We start from the raw sequence: 19,392 nt of genomic DNA on the forward strand, positions 1-19,392 counted from the left end.
TCTTCTCCCAGCAGTACACTTCCTGAGTCAGGCTCAAGGGAGCAGAAACCTCCTCTGCCTGTACTCACTGAGTCACCAATTCTCTAATGAAAGAGCTTGTTCACCGAGCTTACTAAGCTACGCTGGGTGCTCTGCGTGCCAACTGGACAACACTCTAGAGCAGGTATTTTACTCTGTTTGCAGGTGGAAGAGGGCACCATGGCTATCAATGGCGAGTCCCTGATACTCAAATGCATCTGGAACTGCTATGAACCCTCTAGCCACTTACTCTAGAAAATATGAGGCTCAGAATGGGTTTCCCCTATACCATGTCCACCTGATTCTCCTGCTGTCATATATATATATATATATATGACATCAGTACAGAGCTAGTATACCTGTTAGTAAGTAGGTTATCTATCTATCTATCTATCTATCTATCTATCTATCTATCTATCTATCTATCTATCTAACAGGTATACCACATGACATGGTCAAACATCACACTCTATAGCCAAACTGTGGAGACACACACAAGATATGGCACACTCTACTTTGAAATAATACAGGAGACTCTACCACCCTGGCCTCCTTCCAGTTTCTGCCCTAAAATGACAGTGCAAATGGGCAATTCTCAGGTGAGAGCTATCAAGAGAGGGGTAGGACTTTGTGCTCCACAAACGAAAGACTGAATCCGCCCACTCCTCAGTTTGACATTCTATGCCCCAAAGGTATTATATACTGTGTATACACTCATATCTCTGCAGTGAATTTAGTGTGGGTGTGTAGAGAGTGCATGTATATGAATATACTGTGCATGAATGCATACAGAATGTATAGTGAAGGGATGTGTAGGCACTGTGTTTATGATGTTTACGTACACTAGCAGTGTGTGTGGTGGGCATGAGTTTGTGTGCCTTACAATTTGTGTGCATATAGTAGGTGGTACCCCCTCAAAAAAACCCTGGAATTTTTTTCAAAGCTATGTATTTAATTTTTTTCCATGTACCAGTGACCGGGCTATGGAGGCTGCTGAAAAGGAACAGCCCCATGCATGCATCCCAGGATCGCTCTGGCCCATTGCCATCGCTAGAAAGCTGTATCTGCCCAACAGTGCCCAGCAACCATGGGGCATGCATTTAAATTCTTTTACAAAACAAACTTGTCACCTACAAAGTACTCTCAATTACACTTGATACATTTGTAAAATCTGCAATTTAATTCTTGGAAACATTTTTCAAACTCATCTGTTTGGATGGCTGACAGCACCTCCCTAGTGTTTTTCTTCACTCTTCTATGTCCTCAAATAGTTATCCTTCCATGTCCCTCTTCTTCGAGGAAACAAAAAAAAGTCACACAATGCAAGGTCAGGTGAGTAAGGTGCATGGGGCAAGAGAGACATTCTGCTTTTTGCCAGAACCTGGCACACTGAGATGGCTGTGTGAGCAGGTGCATTATCATGGTGGCAAAACCAGTCCCCTGTCTGCCATAAATCAGGCCTGTTTTTGCCGCACACTGTTACGAAATCTTTTCAGATCCTCTAATAGAAAGCTTGACTAACAGTCTAACCTGGTGGAACGAATTCCAAATGCACTACAAATCGACATTTTTATCTGTTCGATAAGATGATGGACGTCCAGAATGAGGTTTGCCATCAATCAACATTTCACCTCTTTTGAAATGAGAAAACTACTCATACACTTAGAGTTTTTCCCATAGCACTGTCTTTCTAAACTGTATTCAACATCACAACAGTTGCTTTGGCATTTTTCCTGAGGAGGAAACAAAGTTTCATAGCTGCATGCTGTTCTCTTAAATTCGCCATCATGAAAAACAAGGTTCCAGTGAAACCGCTTTTACAAAAAATTCACTGTGACCAGAGAGAACCTTCTCAGGTGGCGCTGCAACTCGGAGCTCTCAAAGAGGGAGAAAAAGTCATATTAGGAAAGGTCTACTCTGCCCAGCACAATTCCAGTTCTGGGAGGGTACCACCTTGTATCATGTGCATATATAGTGTGTGTGTATAGTTAAGTGTGTGTGTGTGTGTATGACAGACGCATCTATAGTTTGGGTGTATACATGTAGCATTGACTACATGTATCAGGTGTGTATATATAGTGGGTGTACATGTATACAGTGGATGGGTCCAAACTGTGTGGATATGTGTACAAGTGTGTGCTGTATGTAGAAATACACGTGACAGGAAGAGTAGATGGCTATGACAGCAGGATAATGGGTCAAGTTGCTGTGCTGAAAGACCTGTTAGTCTGGGTAGATTAGAAAAACAAATTCATAGACACTCATAGGTGTTAAGAGAAAGCTTTATACACAAGAGCAATTGAATATTGAGAAAAAATTTCACCCCAAGTCCAGATTAAGTCCATAAATCCAATATTAGCACATATGTCCAATCCCAATCTATAAAATCCTCCTCAGACTCACGAAACACATGCAATATGCCAAATGCAGGAAGATCACAGGCCAGTGGATGGAAAGTCTTGTGGATCCAGTGGCATTATAAACATCTCAGGGCTGGCATGAGTCTCCATGTGGCTCCATGGCTCTATCTGCCATCAGTCTAGCTTCATGTGGCTTGTCCGGAGGAGGATGAAGCACCTATCTGTATCTATCTGGCCTCTGTATCTATCTGGCCTCCAGTAAGCTATTTATCTCAGTGGCACGCCTAAATGAGGTTATCAAGCTGTGACCTGATTGACATGCTAGACAACACCCCTCAACAAGTTGACACCAGAATATGTAACTACCACAGACCAACCTTTGTCAAGTTGACACTTTTACACAACTTTTTACCCATACATAATTCTTAACAAAAAAATAATAAAATCATATCTGTAACTAACAAGATAAAACTAATAAGTGTACCATTCAGTATGTGCCATCCTCATTTAAACATATTATATAAGTGACAAAACAATATTCTATGCCTAAGCATCGCAGTTAAGGAACACACACTTAAACCTATAATCCTATGTACATATTCCAGCACCTATGAAAGTTTGTAGCCAACCACTTCATGCCTTTATCATCTCCATTTTAGGTATAAAATTTCTATACTGCCCACTTACATCAGCCGTGTTCTGAGGAACCTTCATCCCAGTTAGAACCTTGTGAACTCCCCATCCATAGTAAAGTCAAATCAGGACAGGCTATCCATGAAGTCTGCAGCAATATCTCTACTTCACAGGCTCAAACATCTCTTCATCTGGTCGGATTCTGGTCAACTCAATGTGGGCTGCTTCACTCAGCGTCCACATGGTGCCCATTGGTCACCTCGCTTCTAGACCATGGGCACTGTCACAAATTTTCAACAAGCCTAGCCCCCTTGCGCTAGATCATGAATTTCAGACCAGTCAACCCACTCTCGTTTTCTCTTCACGTTCCTGAAACAAGGTCCATGAGTGTCAGTGGCCAGACTCAATCTGTCTCTTTATTGCTGCATTTCGCCCACTTCCACTCAACAAGTGGATCTGGGTGGTCGCCTAGCAAGCAGTTCAGCCTGCCCACAGGCTCCCTGTAATATTCAGCCCCAGAGAGTAGTTTTCTTCATGGTTCCAGATTTTTTCCCAGCTTCTGACAAAACCACGAGTTCAAAATTTAAATATCCAAAGAGTTCCCTTTTTTCCCCCTGTCAATCTGTCAACAGCCCTTGGCAAGTATCTTCACCCTTAAATGTCCTCAACACTGAAGACACTTTTCTTTTCAGAGCTTATTTTTTCAAAGCCTTCTTTGCGGGTGTGTCCTAAACCCATCTAACAATCCAGTTTTAATGACGAGAAACAAGTGGGCTTACAAGCTCTCTATTTTCAAATTTCCCAATAATCATTTCTATCAATCATATATCAATAATAATAAACAGAAAAAAAATCAGTATAAACAGAGTAGCATCAGATCCTAAGCTCTATTCGTAAAACAGTCAAATTCGATGCTTATTTAGTTATCTTACTCATTATCTAAACGCTTCTATTGATAGAAAATATGGCATTAGGCCTCTGACAGCATCAAGCCAGAGCCAGGGTTCATTATTTATTTTTATTTTTTAAAATAATTTCATTGGGGCTCATACAACTCTTATCACAATCCATTCATACATCCATTGTGTCGGGCACATTTGTACATTTGTTGCCATCATCATCATTCTCAAGATATTTTCTTTCTACTTGAACCCTTGGTATCAGCTAAGCATTTTCTCCCTTCCTCCCCCACACTCCTGCCTTCACGATAATTTATAAAGTATTATTTATAAATTATTATTATTTTCTCATATCTTACACTGTTCAATGTCTCCCATCCCCCACATGTCTATTGTACGTCCCCCAGGTAGGGGGTTATATGCAGATCATTGTGATCATTTCTGCCTTCCCTCTTGTCCCACTATCATGTTCAGTCTTCATTTGGGTTTCAGTAATTCCTCTTGGTTACATTGCCCTTGATCAAGCCCTACCAGGCCTCCTACATATTCGTTGCCATCATTTTTGGATCACTTGTTGTTCACTTGTCCCTGGGCTTTTAACACACATGTCCTTTCCCCCACCTGTCCCTCACCCATGTCCCTGCAATACTGTCAGTCCCGTTTTGTCTTCCAGATGGTTTATCCTGCCTATCTTATCTAGATAGACCTACAGAGATAATAATATGCACCAAAAACATGACGGACCAAAACAAAGCAACAAAAGAAAACAACAACAAAAAAACAAATGACAAATTAGAAAAGAAAAACCTGTCAATTATTTATCTGTTCAAAGAAACAACTTTTAGCAGCACTAATTTTACCATAGTTTTCTTATTTTCCCTCTTCTGAATCTCAGCCATGATTTTTATTATTTATTTTCTTAATCTATTAATAGGTTTGTCCTGTTGACTCAGCTTTAGTTGCTGTAAATTTTGTGCCAGCATATCAATCATAAGTCTCTCTTCCTCTTTCATGTGTTCATGTATTGCTATGAGACTTCCTCTGATAACTGCCTTTGCTGTGTCCCATAAGTTTTGGTACACCATGTGCTCATTCTTGTTGATTTCCAGAAATTCCCTAATTTCATCTCTGATCTGGGCCAGCACACACTCCTTTTGCAAGAGAGTTATCATCTTCCAATTGTTTGTCCTTGTTTTCTTCATCTTCCTTTTGTTGGTTTTCCAGTCTTATGGCACAGTGGTCAGAGAGAGAGGTACATATATCAATGTGCTTAAACTTATGCAGATTCATCTAATGCCCCAGCACCTCTATCTTTGAATATGTGTCATGTGGGCTTGAAAAGAATGTAAATTCTTTTGTATTTGGGTGAATAGCTTTGTGCACATCTATCAGGTCAAATTGTCTAATTGTAATATTAAGATCTCTAGCCTCTTTGTTGAGTAAAAGCCCTAGGATAAGAGGAGATGCCTGGAGGTTGGCAGTGGTGTGTGAGATTAAAAGGAAGAGAAAGAGAGAGGAAAAAAAAGAAGAGCCTGTTGAAACTGTAGTGGGAAAGAAGGAAGAGTGAGAAACAAAAGTAACAATATAGCTTAACCCCATCCCTGACCCTGGGGCTGGAGGGGTTTAAACCCTTCCACAATTCGGAGTTGAAGTGTGGCTGTGTTAAGATAAAGCCTTTGTGCCAGCTCCAGATGATCCCGTCTCTGGCTGAGACAGTGGTGGGGCTAAGGTTAGACCTTAGCCAGCCTTCACTGTGGTAAGACAAAGCCCCCAGCTCCTCAAAACCGAGTGGATATTTGCCTGTTTATCTTTATGACGCTCCTCCTGCAACCAGGCAGTGCACAACATCCCCCTTAGTGACTCTCCTGCGCTAATTTCTGCAGAGTCCCTCTGCTATGTGTTACTCAGTTGCCGTCTTGCCTGAAGTGCTCCCTGCCCCTCCAGCCAGCTTTCTCTCAGCCATTTTGACCTTCTGTCAGCCATTTTCACTAAGCAACTCTGAGAAATTCAAGGGGTGATTTTGTCCCTTGAGCTCAAAATATACATTAATCACATTTTCACCATTTCACACAAGAATAACCAAAGACTACAACCAATGAAAAGAATCCAAACTTTAACTTCCCATGTTCTTTCCAGAAAACTATCCAGTAAACTGCATGGCCATATCTGACTTCTGGCTAGCCAAAGAAGCACTATCATGAAGCAGAGATCAAACAAACATCCACTCTCCATCTTTATGATTCTTTTATCTAGTACTCCACTCCCAAGGGACCATAATGTGTTAGTCTGAGTAGACTAGAGAAACAAATTCATAGACACCCATCTGTGTGTAGAAAGAGCTCTATATACAAGAGCAGTTGAATATCACAAAAACATCCCACCCTAGTTCAAATCAAGTCCCTAAGTCTGATATTAGCACATATGTCTGACATCAATCTATAAAGTCCTCTTCAAACTCACAAAACATATGCAATGATACTGAATGCAGGAAGATCAGAGAGTAAAATATCTTGTGGATCCAGTGGCAGTCTAAGCATCTCAGTGCTGGTGTGGGTCTCCACGTGGCTCCTCCAGCTCTAAGGCTCTGGCTTTCATCAGCCTAGCTCCATGTGACTTGTCCGAAGGAAGACGATGCAGAGACTGTGTCTATCTGGCCTCCAGTGAGCTATTTATCTTCGTGGTGGGTCCAAATGAGGTCATCAAGCTATGACCTGATTGATAGGCTAGACTCTACCCCTCCACAAGTTGACACCAGATTGTGTAACTACCATAGGACCCATACTTCAGTGGTATTCGAGGTTACAGAACTCTTAGGGATCCTGCCCTTGCAGGCTCAGGGGTGCCACTTTGAGATCCTTATCCTACACTAGCTTCCAGCAACACCTAGGTCTCCACATTTGGACATGAGTTACCCTTGTTTCTGTATCTTCCCTAGTTCTTAGCCTCAGTGCAACTTACCCTGGAGAAAATCCTTGACAAAGAAGAGAAACCCATTTCCATGTTCAAATCTTAATCCACAAACAGGGATCACACTTCACTTGATGTGGGTGTCTCCTGGAAGACATACCTGCCTGCCTAGGTCATTTCCCCAAGATTCCTCCTTACAAACTCACACCTCTGGCCAGAGAGCATCTGTTCAGGAAGGTGTGCATGGCACAAGAAGCGGTACGGCTCTATAGCCACTATCTTGATTCTTTAATGCCAACTATGCGCACATCCATCCCTAGTTCAGTGTCCACATTAGTCTATACTTCAGATGAATACAAAGGGAACATGGGGCTGCTTCTGCTTCAAGGAAGTCATATCTGCCAATTAACCCAATCAGTGACATATAAGGGCCATACTCTGATTTTTTTTTTACCTTATATGGCCTGAAATCTCTCCTTAATGCTCTTGAATATCTTCTTCCTGCATTCTTGTTGATTTTAGAATGAAAAACTTATGCTCTCAGAAGTACCTACTCAGTGGTGAAGAATATCACACTGGTTTTACTCTGCCTCCCACACAACAGGGGAGTCAGCCACATCCTTGTGCAGAAAGCAAGAATTCCTTAGAGCAGTCTGCTCTGTGGTGGGAGAAGGAATTTCTTCTGTTCGGAAAGTGCTAACCCAGCAGTCACTGAGCAATGCTATGATTTAAGGAAACTGCCTAAATCTGTTCTGTTTAAAGCTGCACGGAGATCTGGTACTTCTGCAAGACATAAAACCCAGGGATAGGAGGGAGGAATCCAGACTCAGGACCTAAATCAAAAGGGCTGCCCGAGGGAGATGTTGCAGAATGCTCTTTGACATTGCTCTCCTGCTGCATCATGGTATGAGGGAAAAGGGATTTCCCTACTGAAATGTTCTCTATCCCACAATTAAGAATGGCTGAAGCTGTCATGTCAGACACTACTTGGTCTTATAGAACAACACCTGGGAGGCAGGCATCACAATTGCCCCATTTTATAGATGAGGAGCATGAGGCTCAGAGATGAGCATGCCATCCAGGGACATACAGTTATGGAGGTCTGTGTGACCCCAGAATCTCAAACACATATCTCTGTTTCTTATCCCTCTTGAACCCCTGGACAACAGTCAGGTGACTCAGAGAGGACAGGTTTGTGAAAGATGCTGACGGTTATGGTTGCAGTCATCAGAAAGATAATACTTAATGTGGTTCATAATTTATTTGTCCTATTTTACCTGGTAATGAGTCCAAGGATCACTCAGTTCGATGGGAGTAGAAGATTTCGGAAGTGAATTGGGTCTATGACTGAACAGGCTAAGCTGGAATTCCTCAAGACTTACTCTGCCATCTCCATCTTGATCCAATTTGTTAAACAAATCTTCCATTTCCTAAACAAAAGTCATACACCTGGATCAGAACACATGTTTTGCTTGATGCAGAGGTTCCACAAACAGGCAGCTCAACCCAGATGTCACCATTGGGCCTCCTGCTTCTCCAAACTTTTGGATCAAGCATTCAACAAGGGCAGCTTGCTCATCTTCATCCACATTCAAAATTGTCTAGGTCCCAACTGGCTGTATTTCCAAAATATTTTTCCTTATCAGTCTCAAGGGAAATCTATACTACCATGTCTGTTTTAGTTCCATAATCAGTAGCTGAGTCATTCAAACTGCCTGAACTCCATAAATAACTTATTTCCTATCTGCTGTGGCTGGGAACTTGCAGTATGTTGGTGGAAGATGTACCCACAAAAACCAGCCTGGCTCCAGTGGGTCACAGGATAATAGCAGCTAGGCCAAGAGCGCTTTAATGAAGAGTGAGGACTGCAATATAACACTCCACCTCTATTCCCATCTGATGAGACTACAGACAGGTTCTAAAGAGGCCTTACTTGGCCGTAGTACAATCAGCCTGGCAGGCAGGGAACGGTGATCTTGAGTGACTGTGTCTAAGAGTGCCTGGCACAACTGCCCTACAGTGGTGAGAGTTTATCACAATGGGGGGGGGGTCTGAGATATATTCTTTGACAGGAGTTTTGAAGCCAGTCAAGAGTTTTAATGAGAAATTGATATGTCTGAATCATAGTCTAAAAGAGGGTGAGAGTTTTCAGACCAAACATTTCAAAGAAAAGTGGTTGAGACAGGTCAGTCTCAGGCTTTCTCTCACCTCTTTCTCAAGGTCTTGTAGCCCAATGGTTTGACAGACCAGAGTCAGCTCTTGCATACTGAGGAAACCACTGCTGCCAACGCCAAGCTCTTCCCAGATTATCTGGGCTTGGATCTCAGGGGTATGAAAGGAGGGGCTGCTGAGCTCCAGAGGGCTCCAGACTTGAAGTTGGCCTGAAATAAAGGGAAGATAGTTAAACGTGGTACCACTTGAAGAATTTAGGAGAAGTGTACCAACACCAGTAAGGTTTTCTAAATTAAGGAGGAACAACTGGATAGAGGGATGGATAGATACACGACAGGACATGATGGACATATATATATTAGGTAGAAAGACTCTAAACTTATTTTAGTTGTTGTTCAGTGCTACTGAGTCATTTCCAACTCATAGTGACCCTAAGTACAACACAACGAAACACTGCCTGGCCCTGTGCCATGCTCACAATTGTTCATATGTTCAAGGCCCTTGTTGCAGCCACTGTGTCAATTCATCTTTCCGAGGGCTTCCTCTTTTCATAGTTACTGGTCTCTCGTGATAACATGCACAGGGAAAGAAGATGAAGTCTTGGCATCCTTGCCTCTAATGAGCTTCCCTGCTCTACTTCTTCCAAGACAGATTTGTTTTTTGTAGTTTGTGGTACTTTCAATATCCTTTGCTAGCACCATAGCTCAAATGCATAAATTATTCTTCAGTCTTCCTTATTCAATATCCAATTTCCATGTGTACGCAAGGGAAGTGAAAAGGTTCATGAGGGAACTGAAATGATACAGTCAAAATGGTATCATGGCTTGGGTCAGGCACACATTAGTCCTCAAAGTAACATCCTTACTTTTTAACAGTTTAAAGAGATCTTGTGCATATTTATCTAATGTATCGCATCATTTAATCTCCTGACTGCTGCTTTCATGAGCACTGATTGCAGATCCAAGCAAGGCGAAATCCTTGATAACTTCAATCTCTACTCGATTTATCAAGTTACCTATTGGTCCAGTTGTGGGGATTTTGATCTATTTTATATTGGGATGTAATCTATACTAAAGGCTTTAATCCTCGATCTTCATCAGAAATTACTTCAAGTCCTCCTGATTTTCATCAAGTAAGATCATGTCATCTGCACATCACAAATTGTTATTATGTTTTTCTAATCATTGCCATTCTTCTTCATGAAATGCAGCTTTTCTGATGATGTGCTCAGCACACAGAGTGAAGAAGTGTGGTGAGAGGACACAGCCCTGATGCACACCTTTCCTGATTTTAAACTGAGTAGGATATCCTTGTTTGTACCCACAACTGTCTCATGGTCCATGCACAAGTTTTACATGAGCACAATGAAGTGGTCTGGAATTCCCATTCTTCTCATGGCTATCCAAACTGTTATGATTCACACATGAGATAGTTTAGCCTACTGAATAAAACACAAGCAACCTCTGGTGTACTCTGCTTTCAGCCAAGATCCACTGACATCAGCAATGGTATCCCTTGTTCCACATCCTCATTTAAATCTGGCTTCAATGTCTATCAGGGTCACATATGGGTGATCTCTTTAAAAAGACACAGTACTTATGGGTGGTATTTATTAGTTTGGGGGCTAATGTGTTATTTAGCTATAAAGAGACTTCAGGGTGAGTTTTGGTTCAAGGTTTAAAGATTATTTCATATCAATAATGTTAAGTCTTCCAGATCAGATCTATCTTTTATTGTTTTTATATAATAGGAATTTATGGTTTTATTATCAGGAGCCATCTACAATGGAACTAATTAGGTAATGGTAGCCATCTAGTTCTGGTCTCAGGTAAATGTGGATATGATTTTTGGATTGGATTCTTCTTCGGGTCTTTAGTTTCCATCTTACTCTTTGGTTCACTTTAAGTAGAACTTTAAGTTGTACCTTAGGTGACCAGTCATAAGCTTTTGAAACTCCAGAAAAAATTCAACAAACTAAAAAGTAGAACATAACTTCATAAACTAAATTATACTGAATGAATGAGATGTCCCAAAAGACTATGGCTTTAATCCTTCAAATCTAAAATTTATTTATCATTCTATTGGGGGCTTTTACAACTCTTGCAACAATCCATACAACCATTAGTTCAAGCACATTTTAGCACATATGTTGTCTTCATCCTTTTCAAAACAGTTTCTTTCTACTTGAGCCCTCGGTATCAGATCCTCCTTTTTTTCCCCCTCCCTCTTCCACCCTCCTATCCTCATAAACCCTTGACAAATGATAAATTATTGCTATTTTCATATCTTACACTGTCTGCTGTCTCCCTTCACTAATTTCTGTTGTTCCTCACCCTAGGGTGTGTGTGTGTGTGTGTGTGTTTACATTGATCATTTGGATCAGTTCCCCCTTTCTCCCTCTACTGTCCCCAACCCTCCTGGTATCGCTACTCTCATTATTGTTCTAGCCAGATTTGTAGGTAGAACTGGGGTCATGATAGTGGGGCTGGGGGAGGGAAGCATTAAAGAACTACAGGAATGTTGCATGTTTTATCAGTGCTATACTGCACCCTTGCTGGCTTGTTCCTTCCTTGTGAATCTATGGTGAGGGAATGTCCAATTGTCTACAGATGGGCTTTGGGTCTCCCATCCCTACCCCAGTGTTTGAATCAATATGATTGTTTGTTTGGGCCTTTCTGATGCTGGATACCTGATACTGTCTACATCTCATGATCACACAGGCTGGTGTGCTTCTTCCATGTGGACTTTTTTCGCTTCCCAGCTAGATGGCCGCTTTTTTATCTTCAAGTCTTTAAGACTCTAGGCACTAATATATTTTAATAGCTGGGCACCATCAGCTTTCTTCACCACATTAGCATATGCACCCATTTTGTCTTCAGCGATTGTTGTCGGGATGCTGAGCATCACAGAATGCCAGGTTATTAGAACAAAGTGTTCTTGCATTGAGGGAGGACTTGAGCCATGTTGAGTAATGTCCGTCTGCTACCTTATTATTTAACATATAAATATATGCACATAGATCTATGTCCCTATTGTTATATATAAATATATTTACACATGTACATGCCTGTATTTATGCATCTAAAATATCTTTTGCCTCAGTTATTTCCTCTATTTCCTTTTACTTTCCTCTTGTCCCACTATCATGTTTGACCTTCATTTGGCTTTCAGTAATTCTTCTTGACTACATTGCACTTGATCAACCCACCAGGCATTCTACAGCCTCCTTACCATCGATTTTAGATCATGTGTTATTCCCTTGTCCCTGAAAACCCCAAATCTTAATAATGAGTTATTGGGTTATATATAAGAAATATCCATACTTGTGTCTATGTGTTTTATTACACACATACAATCAAATACTTGCATTTATTTTAATTTTTAAAAATAATTTTACTGGGGGTTCGTACAACTCTTATCACAATCCATTGTGTCATGCATCCATTGTGTCATGCACATTTATACATTTGTTGCCATCATTATTCTCAAAGCATTTGCTTTCTACTTGAGCCCTTGGTGTCAGCTTATTTTGTCCCCTCCCTCCCCACCCATCCTCCCTCAAGAACTCTTCATAATTTATAAATTATTATTATTTTGTCATGTGTTACACTGTCCAATGTCTCTTCCACCCACTTTTCTGTTGTTCACTCCCCAGGGAAGGGGTTATATGTACCTTGAGATCAGTTCCCCCTTTCTACCCTACCTTCCACTTACCCTCCTGGTATCACTACTCTCATTATTGGTCCTGTGGAGTTCATCTGTCCTAGATTCCCAGTGTTTCCAGTTTCTATCTGTACCAGTGTACATCCTCTGGTCTAGCTGGATTTGTACAAGGGATCATGATGGGGGTGGGGGAGGGAAGCCTAAAGAACTAGAGGAAAGTTGCATGTTTCATCATTGCTATACTGCACCCTGACTGACTCATCTCCTCCCTGTGGCCATTCTGTAAGGGGATGTTCAGTTGCCTACATATGGGCTTTGGGTCCTCCTCACTCCTCCTCCTCATTCACAATATGATATTTTGTTCTTTGATGCCTGATACCTGATCCTATTGACACCTCATGATCACATACATGCATTTATATAAACACCTAGCTCAGTAGGTAGACCAACATTGACTTAATACTTTAATGCCTTACTTGCTGTATTAAGATATGTTTTATTCTGGCAGACCTGAATGGCATTATCAGTGAATATTATTGCAAGTTTTGCCTGATAACCAACTCTACTTCTTTAAGTAAATAGCATCCAGTCAGGTAAGGATTTATTCTATAAAAATGAATAATCTAGATATTGAGATATAGTTAGCCTACCCTTATTTAATCTCCCTCTCTCACTAGTGTTCAAAAAATTAGTACCATAGCTTAATTAATGACACTATAAACAAAAGGTCCTATGATACATGGAGAAGATTGATATCATTTGCTACCATAAACTAACAAGGATATCTCTAAGGTGAGCCAGAGGCAAATTAAAAACATAGATCTGGGAATGGATTTGGGGCTCGCACTTAATTTTAGCTCCAGGCTAAGAACAATTATTTCTGATGACATGGCCCTACTCATTACTCACCTTCACAAATGAAACACAGAAGATACGGTTGCATAGCGAAGTGCAGGGAAGAAATTAGATAGTGCCAGGCTATCATCATCTGGTTCTTAAAGGGTTGTTTTCAAATAAGCAGCAATTTAAGTGATATGTCAACTAAGCCCACATGGAAGAAGCACACCAACATCTATGACCTAAGGATTATAAATTATATAATCCAGATATTAAGGATGGAATACTATCAGAGCTTATATTGTGAGATTCTGGTGTGTAGAAGGCAATGGATGACATCAGAAGGCCAAAATATATTTGCAGGATCTACATAGGAAATAAGCCTTTGGTGATTTCCTTCTGACCATAATTGAGAGATGAGAATAAGCTGGTTATCAGACAGAGAATATTGGAGAGATGACTGTTGTAGATTAAAATGATAAACCTGACCTGATTGGTTAAAACTTTGCCACTTGATACATTTGACCTTGATTTGGTTTTTAATATTTTCTGTGTTTTTTTTAAATATTGGGTTTTATATCTGTTGTATTTTGTCATTGTGGGTAGCCTTCTTGACGCTTTTTATGTGTTTTTCAATGTTTTTTGGTATATGAAACACAGGATAAATGAAGCTAGAGAAACAACAATTAGAATAAGGGTTCCTGGGGATGCAGTGGGGGAAGTGGTGGGTGGGGTGCATTAGTAGGGGGAACTGATATCAAGGAGGAAGAAAAGACTCTGAAGTGGATTTTGGTCACAATACCACAATGCTGTTTAATGAGATTGAACTATGAAATGGTATGATGTCTGTATTAGCTCCTAAGAGAAGATTGGGGAGGGGGGGAGATTAAAAAAAAAAAAGCAACAACAGAGATTTCCGGCAAGATGGCGATGGAGTAATACATACCAGAGGAACTCTGCAGATTTCAGCCCAGGAGAGTTGCTTAGAGGGAATGTCAACACTGCTGGAATGCAGGAGGAGCATCATAATGATAAGTAGGCTAAGACCCACATGGTTTTGAGGGGCTGGGGGCTTTTGGCTTACCTCAGTGGAGGACGGCTGGATTTGACCTTGGCCCTGCCACTGTCTCTGCTGGAGCCTGGGACCATTTGGAGCCTGTACAGCGGCTTGGTCTCAACACAGCCACAGTTTGCCACCACCCACCTCGGGGCAAGGACTGGACCCTTGCAGCTCCTCTCTGTGCCCCCTCAGTCTTGGAGGGCTGCACAGGGGCCTTTTCTCAACACAGCCACAGCTTGCTGCTGCCGCCTCAGAGCAGGGACTAAACCCTTGCAGCTCCACTGGCGGGGGATCGGGACTCAGCTACATTTGTTACTTTGTTTCCATGTCTTCACTATATCCTCCCCTCCCCTGCCCCCCACAGGCTCAGCGGGCTTGATTTTTTTCCCTCCTCTTTCTCTTTCTTGGTCTCTCCAGACCACTCCCCTTAGCCTAGGGCATGTATGCCTGGGCCACACCCAGCTAGGTGAACTCCACCCTGTGTAGCTAGGGAGGCTGGGAAAGGGCCTGCCAACCTCCACCAGGGGATACTCTGCTAAAACATCTAACAGGGGAATTCCTACATGTGTGCCTGGAGTCCTAAGGTAGCTCAGCCAACACTCCTCAACCTTTCAAGCTGTTGTAGGAACCTCTGCCCAACCTCAGCAACACCAAAGCAGGCAACCCACCAGCCTTCTGGGTCACTTCCCTGAGAGGGAAGCTATAGGAGGATAAAGTGGTAGGTTAATTCCATAGTGAAATAAGCTATAGGCAGTTCGAAGAAGTTCTCCTGCAAGTCTCCCAGAGAGAGCCAGTGCTATACAACTCACAGGAAAATGGCACCTGGCTCATCTAAACCAACACAAGGCAAACAGCCATCAGCCCAAACGACCTCAACGAAACAACGGGAAAAACAAAAGGCAATGCCTGAAGATGGCCTGAACAGTCACAGAAAGGAATTTTCAGAATGCTACTTGGATTCATAGAGGATATGGGGCAACAATACAGAAAAAGGATGAAATGATAGAAGAGGTAAAAGCCATAAATAAAAGAGAAATACAGGAACTTAGGGAGGAGATAACAAAAACCAGTAGCAGACTCACGTAACTCAAGAATCGACTGGAGGAATCAGAGAACTGCATCAGTGACTTGGAGGGCAGCCAGGCAGACTTTAACAAATGCAAACAAAAATCTAATAAGATCATCAGAGAAGTTGAAGAAAACTTAAGAGTGATGTCTGATGTTATGAAGCGGAACAACATGAGAACTATTGGCTTACCGGAGGAAGACAACAAAGAAGTCATATGCAACAATAGTGAGAGAATTCTTGGAGGAAAGCTTCCCCAGCTTAGTGAATGAGAACCAGGCAACCATTTAGGAGGCTGAAAGAACCCCAGCAAGACTGCATCACAAGAAGAAGTCACCAAGGCACAAAAGAATTAAATTATGCAATTTAGAGGAAAAGGAGAAAATCATGAGTGCGGCTAGGGAAAAACAAGCAAGCAATCACATACAAAGGTTCCCAAATAAGAATATGCTCAGACCTATCAGCAGAATCTATGAAGAAGAGGAGAGAGTGGAATAACATATTCCCAAAATTGACGGAAAACAATGCAAACTCAAGAATACCTTACCCAGTCAAATTATCTATCAATATAGATGGAGAAGTAAGAGTCTTCCCAGACAAGGAAAAACTCAAAGAATACGTTAGAAGAAATCCAGCCTACAAAAGATCCTTGCAAACCCAGTATGGGCAGAAGAACAACACCCACCAAGCATAAATAAGAGCCCACCACATAGAACAACCTCACCCAGAGGGCAAAAAGAAAACAGACCTCAGATAGCACTGACTTAAATATGGAAAGACTTCAAAGGCTGCTGAGGTAATCTTTAAAAAAAAAGGCAAAAGAGGCATAGGGAAAAAGCTACGGTATACAAACATTCCTGGGGCAAGGACCACATAATATGGCAGGGACCAGACCAAACACAGGGGTACACATGGTACACAACTAAAACGGAGGTGGGGTAAGAAAAAAAATAATAATAAAGAAAAGGGTAGCGGGGGCACAGGACACTAACCCACCCAATGGGAGGGTACTATTTTTGTCTCCATAGGGAAAGAGGGACCAGATTTCAACCCGGTGCTCCAAGATGTGAATGCAACATGCCGGTGCGGAGTAGTGAATCAGTGGAGAGGTCTGGGGGGCTGGCCCCAACACCAACCAAATGGACACCTGCCCCTCCCCTCAGAAGAATTTATTTCAACGGACAGCACTGAATCTACAGCTCTGGAAAAGGGACATATCTGATCAGAGCATATGGGAGCATATGAAGGGGGAGGAGGAGAGAGTAGAGCACATCATGGACCACCAGGCCATGAGGTTGATATTCCCAATTAGAGCAGTCAGTCGACAGAGAGGATCACATGGCCAGCCCCACTATGAGACATGACGTCCCTCACTGACCCATATCTCTACAGAGGACAACACCAGAGACACAGTGTGGGTATTGCACCCAATCGGATCCCACCACATCGAGGCAAAATAATTAAGGGGTGTAACAGAACAGCAAGGGAATAGAGCGGCGAGGTCCCCAGTGAATGCTGAAGGTAGACTTTGGGGCCAGGGCATGATGCCCCAACAGACTGGACTGGAAAACACTTTTAAAGACCAACAAACAATCCTTGAACTAATTACAAGTTTTCTTTCTTGTTGTGTTTTGTTTTTTCTCATTAGTATGTTGTTATTTTGTTGTATATTGTTGCTTGGTTTTGCTCTGTCTTGTTTTTGTGCATGTTATTATCTCCACAGGTCTGTCTAAATAAGATAGGCTGGATGAACAATAGGAGAAAACAACGGGACCAATAGTTCCGTGGGACATGGGAGAGGGGGAGGTAAGGAAGTGGTGTTAACAAACCCAGGGACAAGGGAACAACAAGGGATCCAAATTGCTGGTGAGGAGGGTGTAGGAGGCCTGGTTGGGCATGATCAAGGGTAATGTGACTAAGAGGAATTGCCGAAACACTGGTGGGGACTGAGCATGAGAGTGGGACAGGAGGGAAGTCAAAGGAAATAGAGGAAAGAGCTGGGAGGCAAAGGGTTTTCATAGAGGTCTAGATAAAGACATGTACATATGCAAATATATTTGTACATGAGACTAGGGAAATAGATCTATGTGCATGTATTTATAGGTTTAGTATTAAGGTAGTAGAAGGACATTGGGACTCCACTCAAGTACTCCCTCAATGTAAGAATACTTTCTTCTTTTAAATTGGCATTTTATGATGCTCACCTTCCCGACACAACCGTTGAAGACAAAAAGGGTGAACAACCAAATGTGGTGAAGAAAGCTGATGGTGCCTGGCTATCAAAAAATATAGCATCTGGGGTCTAAAAGGTTTGAAGGTAAACAAGCGGCCATCTGGTTCAGAAGCAATAAAGCCCACATGGAAGAAGCACACCAGCCTGTGCGATTACAAAGTTTCAAGGGATCAGGTTTAAGGCATTATCAGAACAAAAATCTTACCATAGTGAATGAGCAGGGGAGTGCGGAGTGGAGACCCAAAGCCCATTTGTAGGTCACTGGACATACCCTTACAGAAGGGTCTTGGGGAGGAGACGAAACAGTCAGGGTGCGATGTAGCAACGTGAAAAAATACAACTTTCCTCTAGTTCCTAAATGCTTCCTCCCCCCACCCCACTGTCAAGATCTGAATCCTACCTTGCAAGCCTGACTAGACCAGAGGAGGTACACTGGTACAGATGGGAACTGGAAACACAGGGAATCCAGGGCAGATGATCCCCTCAGGACCAGTGGTGTGAGTGGCGCTGCTGGGAGCATAGAGAGAGAGTGGGTTAGAAAGGGGGAACTGATTTCAAGGATCTACATGTGACCTCCTCCCTGGGGGACATACAACAGAAAAGTGGGGGTAGGGAGATGTGGGACAGAGCAAGATATGAGAAAATAATAACTTATAAATTATCAAAGGTTCATGAGGGAGGGGGGAGGGGGGAGAGAGGGTTAAAAATGAGGACCTGATGCCAGGGGCTTGGGTGGAGAGCAAATGTTTTGAGAATGATGAGGGCATTGAATGTACAAATGTGCTTTACAAAATTGATGTATGTATGGATTGTGATTGGAGTTGTATGAGCCCCTAATAAAATGATCTTTTAAAACAAATAAGTAAATAAATAAACAATCACTGACATTAAAAAAGAAAATAAATAAAAAACACATATAGATTACATTGCTAAATGTCATCAAGTCAGTTTTGACTCATAGTGACACTTTGTACAACATAAGGAAACACTGCCTGGTCCTGCACCATCCTAAAACTCATTTTACAGCCACTGTGTCAATTAATCTCAATGCGAGTCATCTTTTCTGTTTACCCTATACTTCACCAAGCACAAAAACCCTACTCTGGTGTAACTATAGGAAAAGAGCTCACAGGAAACTGGTGTTCCAGAGGAGAGAATCCAGATCTGGGTTCAGTATAGCAGCACACACACACACACACACACACACACACACACACACACACCACAATTTTTGCTTCTCTGGAGAACCCGGTGTAAAACATTTGGTTCCAAGAGTGATTCTAGAGAAACAAAGTTGTACAGATCAATTTTCTCAATTGGTTCCCAAGTCTGATCAGGTTTGAAGGTACTAATAACTGCCCCCATGCGTATAAAGGGCACTGTGAAATCGTGGTGTGCGGTGTGCTGTAGTGGTTACGCATTGGGCTCACCTCAGTGTCAGCAGTTCAAAACCACCAGGAAGAGAAAGATGAAGCTTTCTACTCCCATAACTAGTCTCAGAAATCCACAGAGGGCAGTTCTACCCTGTCTGACAGTCACTACTC

At 42.1% G+C, this 19,392-nt stretch overlaps 1 non-coding gene and 1 pseudogene across 1 annotated transcript; both read right to left on the reverse strand.

The window, feature by feature from the left end:
• Positions 1 to 19,392, reverse strand: part of LOC142436906 (ninein-like protein) — an 88,836-nt pseudogene that overhangs the window by 61,588 nt on the left and 7,856 nt on the right.
• On the reverse strand, positions 981 to 1,112 carry LOC142436907 (small nucleolar RNA SNORA84). Its single transcript, XR_012782172.1, has one exon. It is a non-coding gene; the product is annotated as a small nucleolar RNA SNORA84 (small nucleolar RNA).

This window comes from Tenrec ecaudatus, unplaced genomic scaffold (genome assembly GCF_050624435.1).
Source record: "Tenrec ecaudatus isolate mTenEca1 unplaced genomic scaffold, mTenEca1.hap1 Scaffold_785, whole genome shotgun sequence".
Classification (NCBI taxonomy): Eukaryota; Metazoa; Chordata; class Mammalia; order Afrosoricida; family Tenrecidae; genus Tenrec; species Tenrec ecaudatus.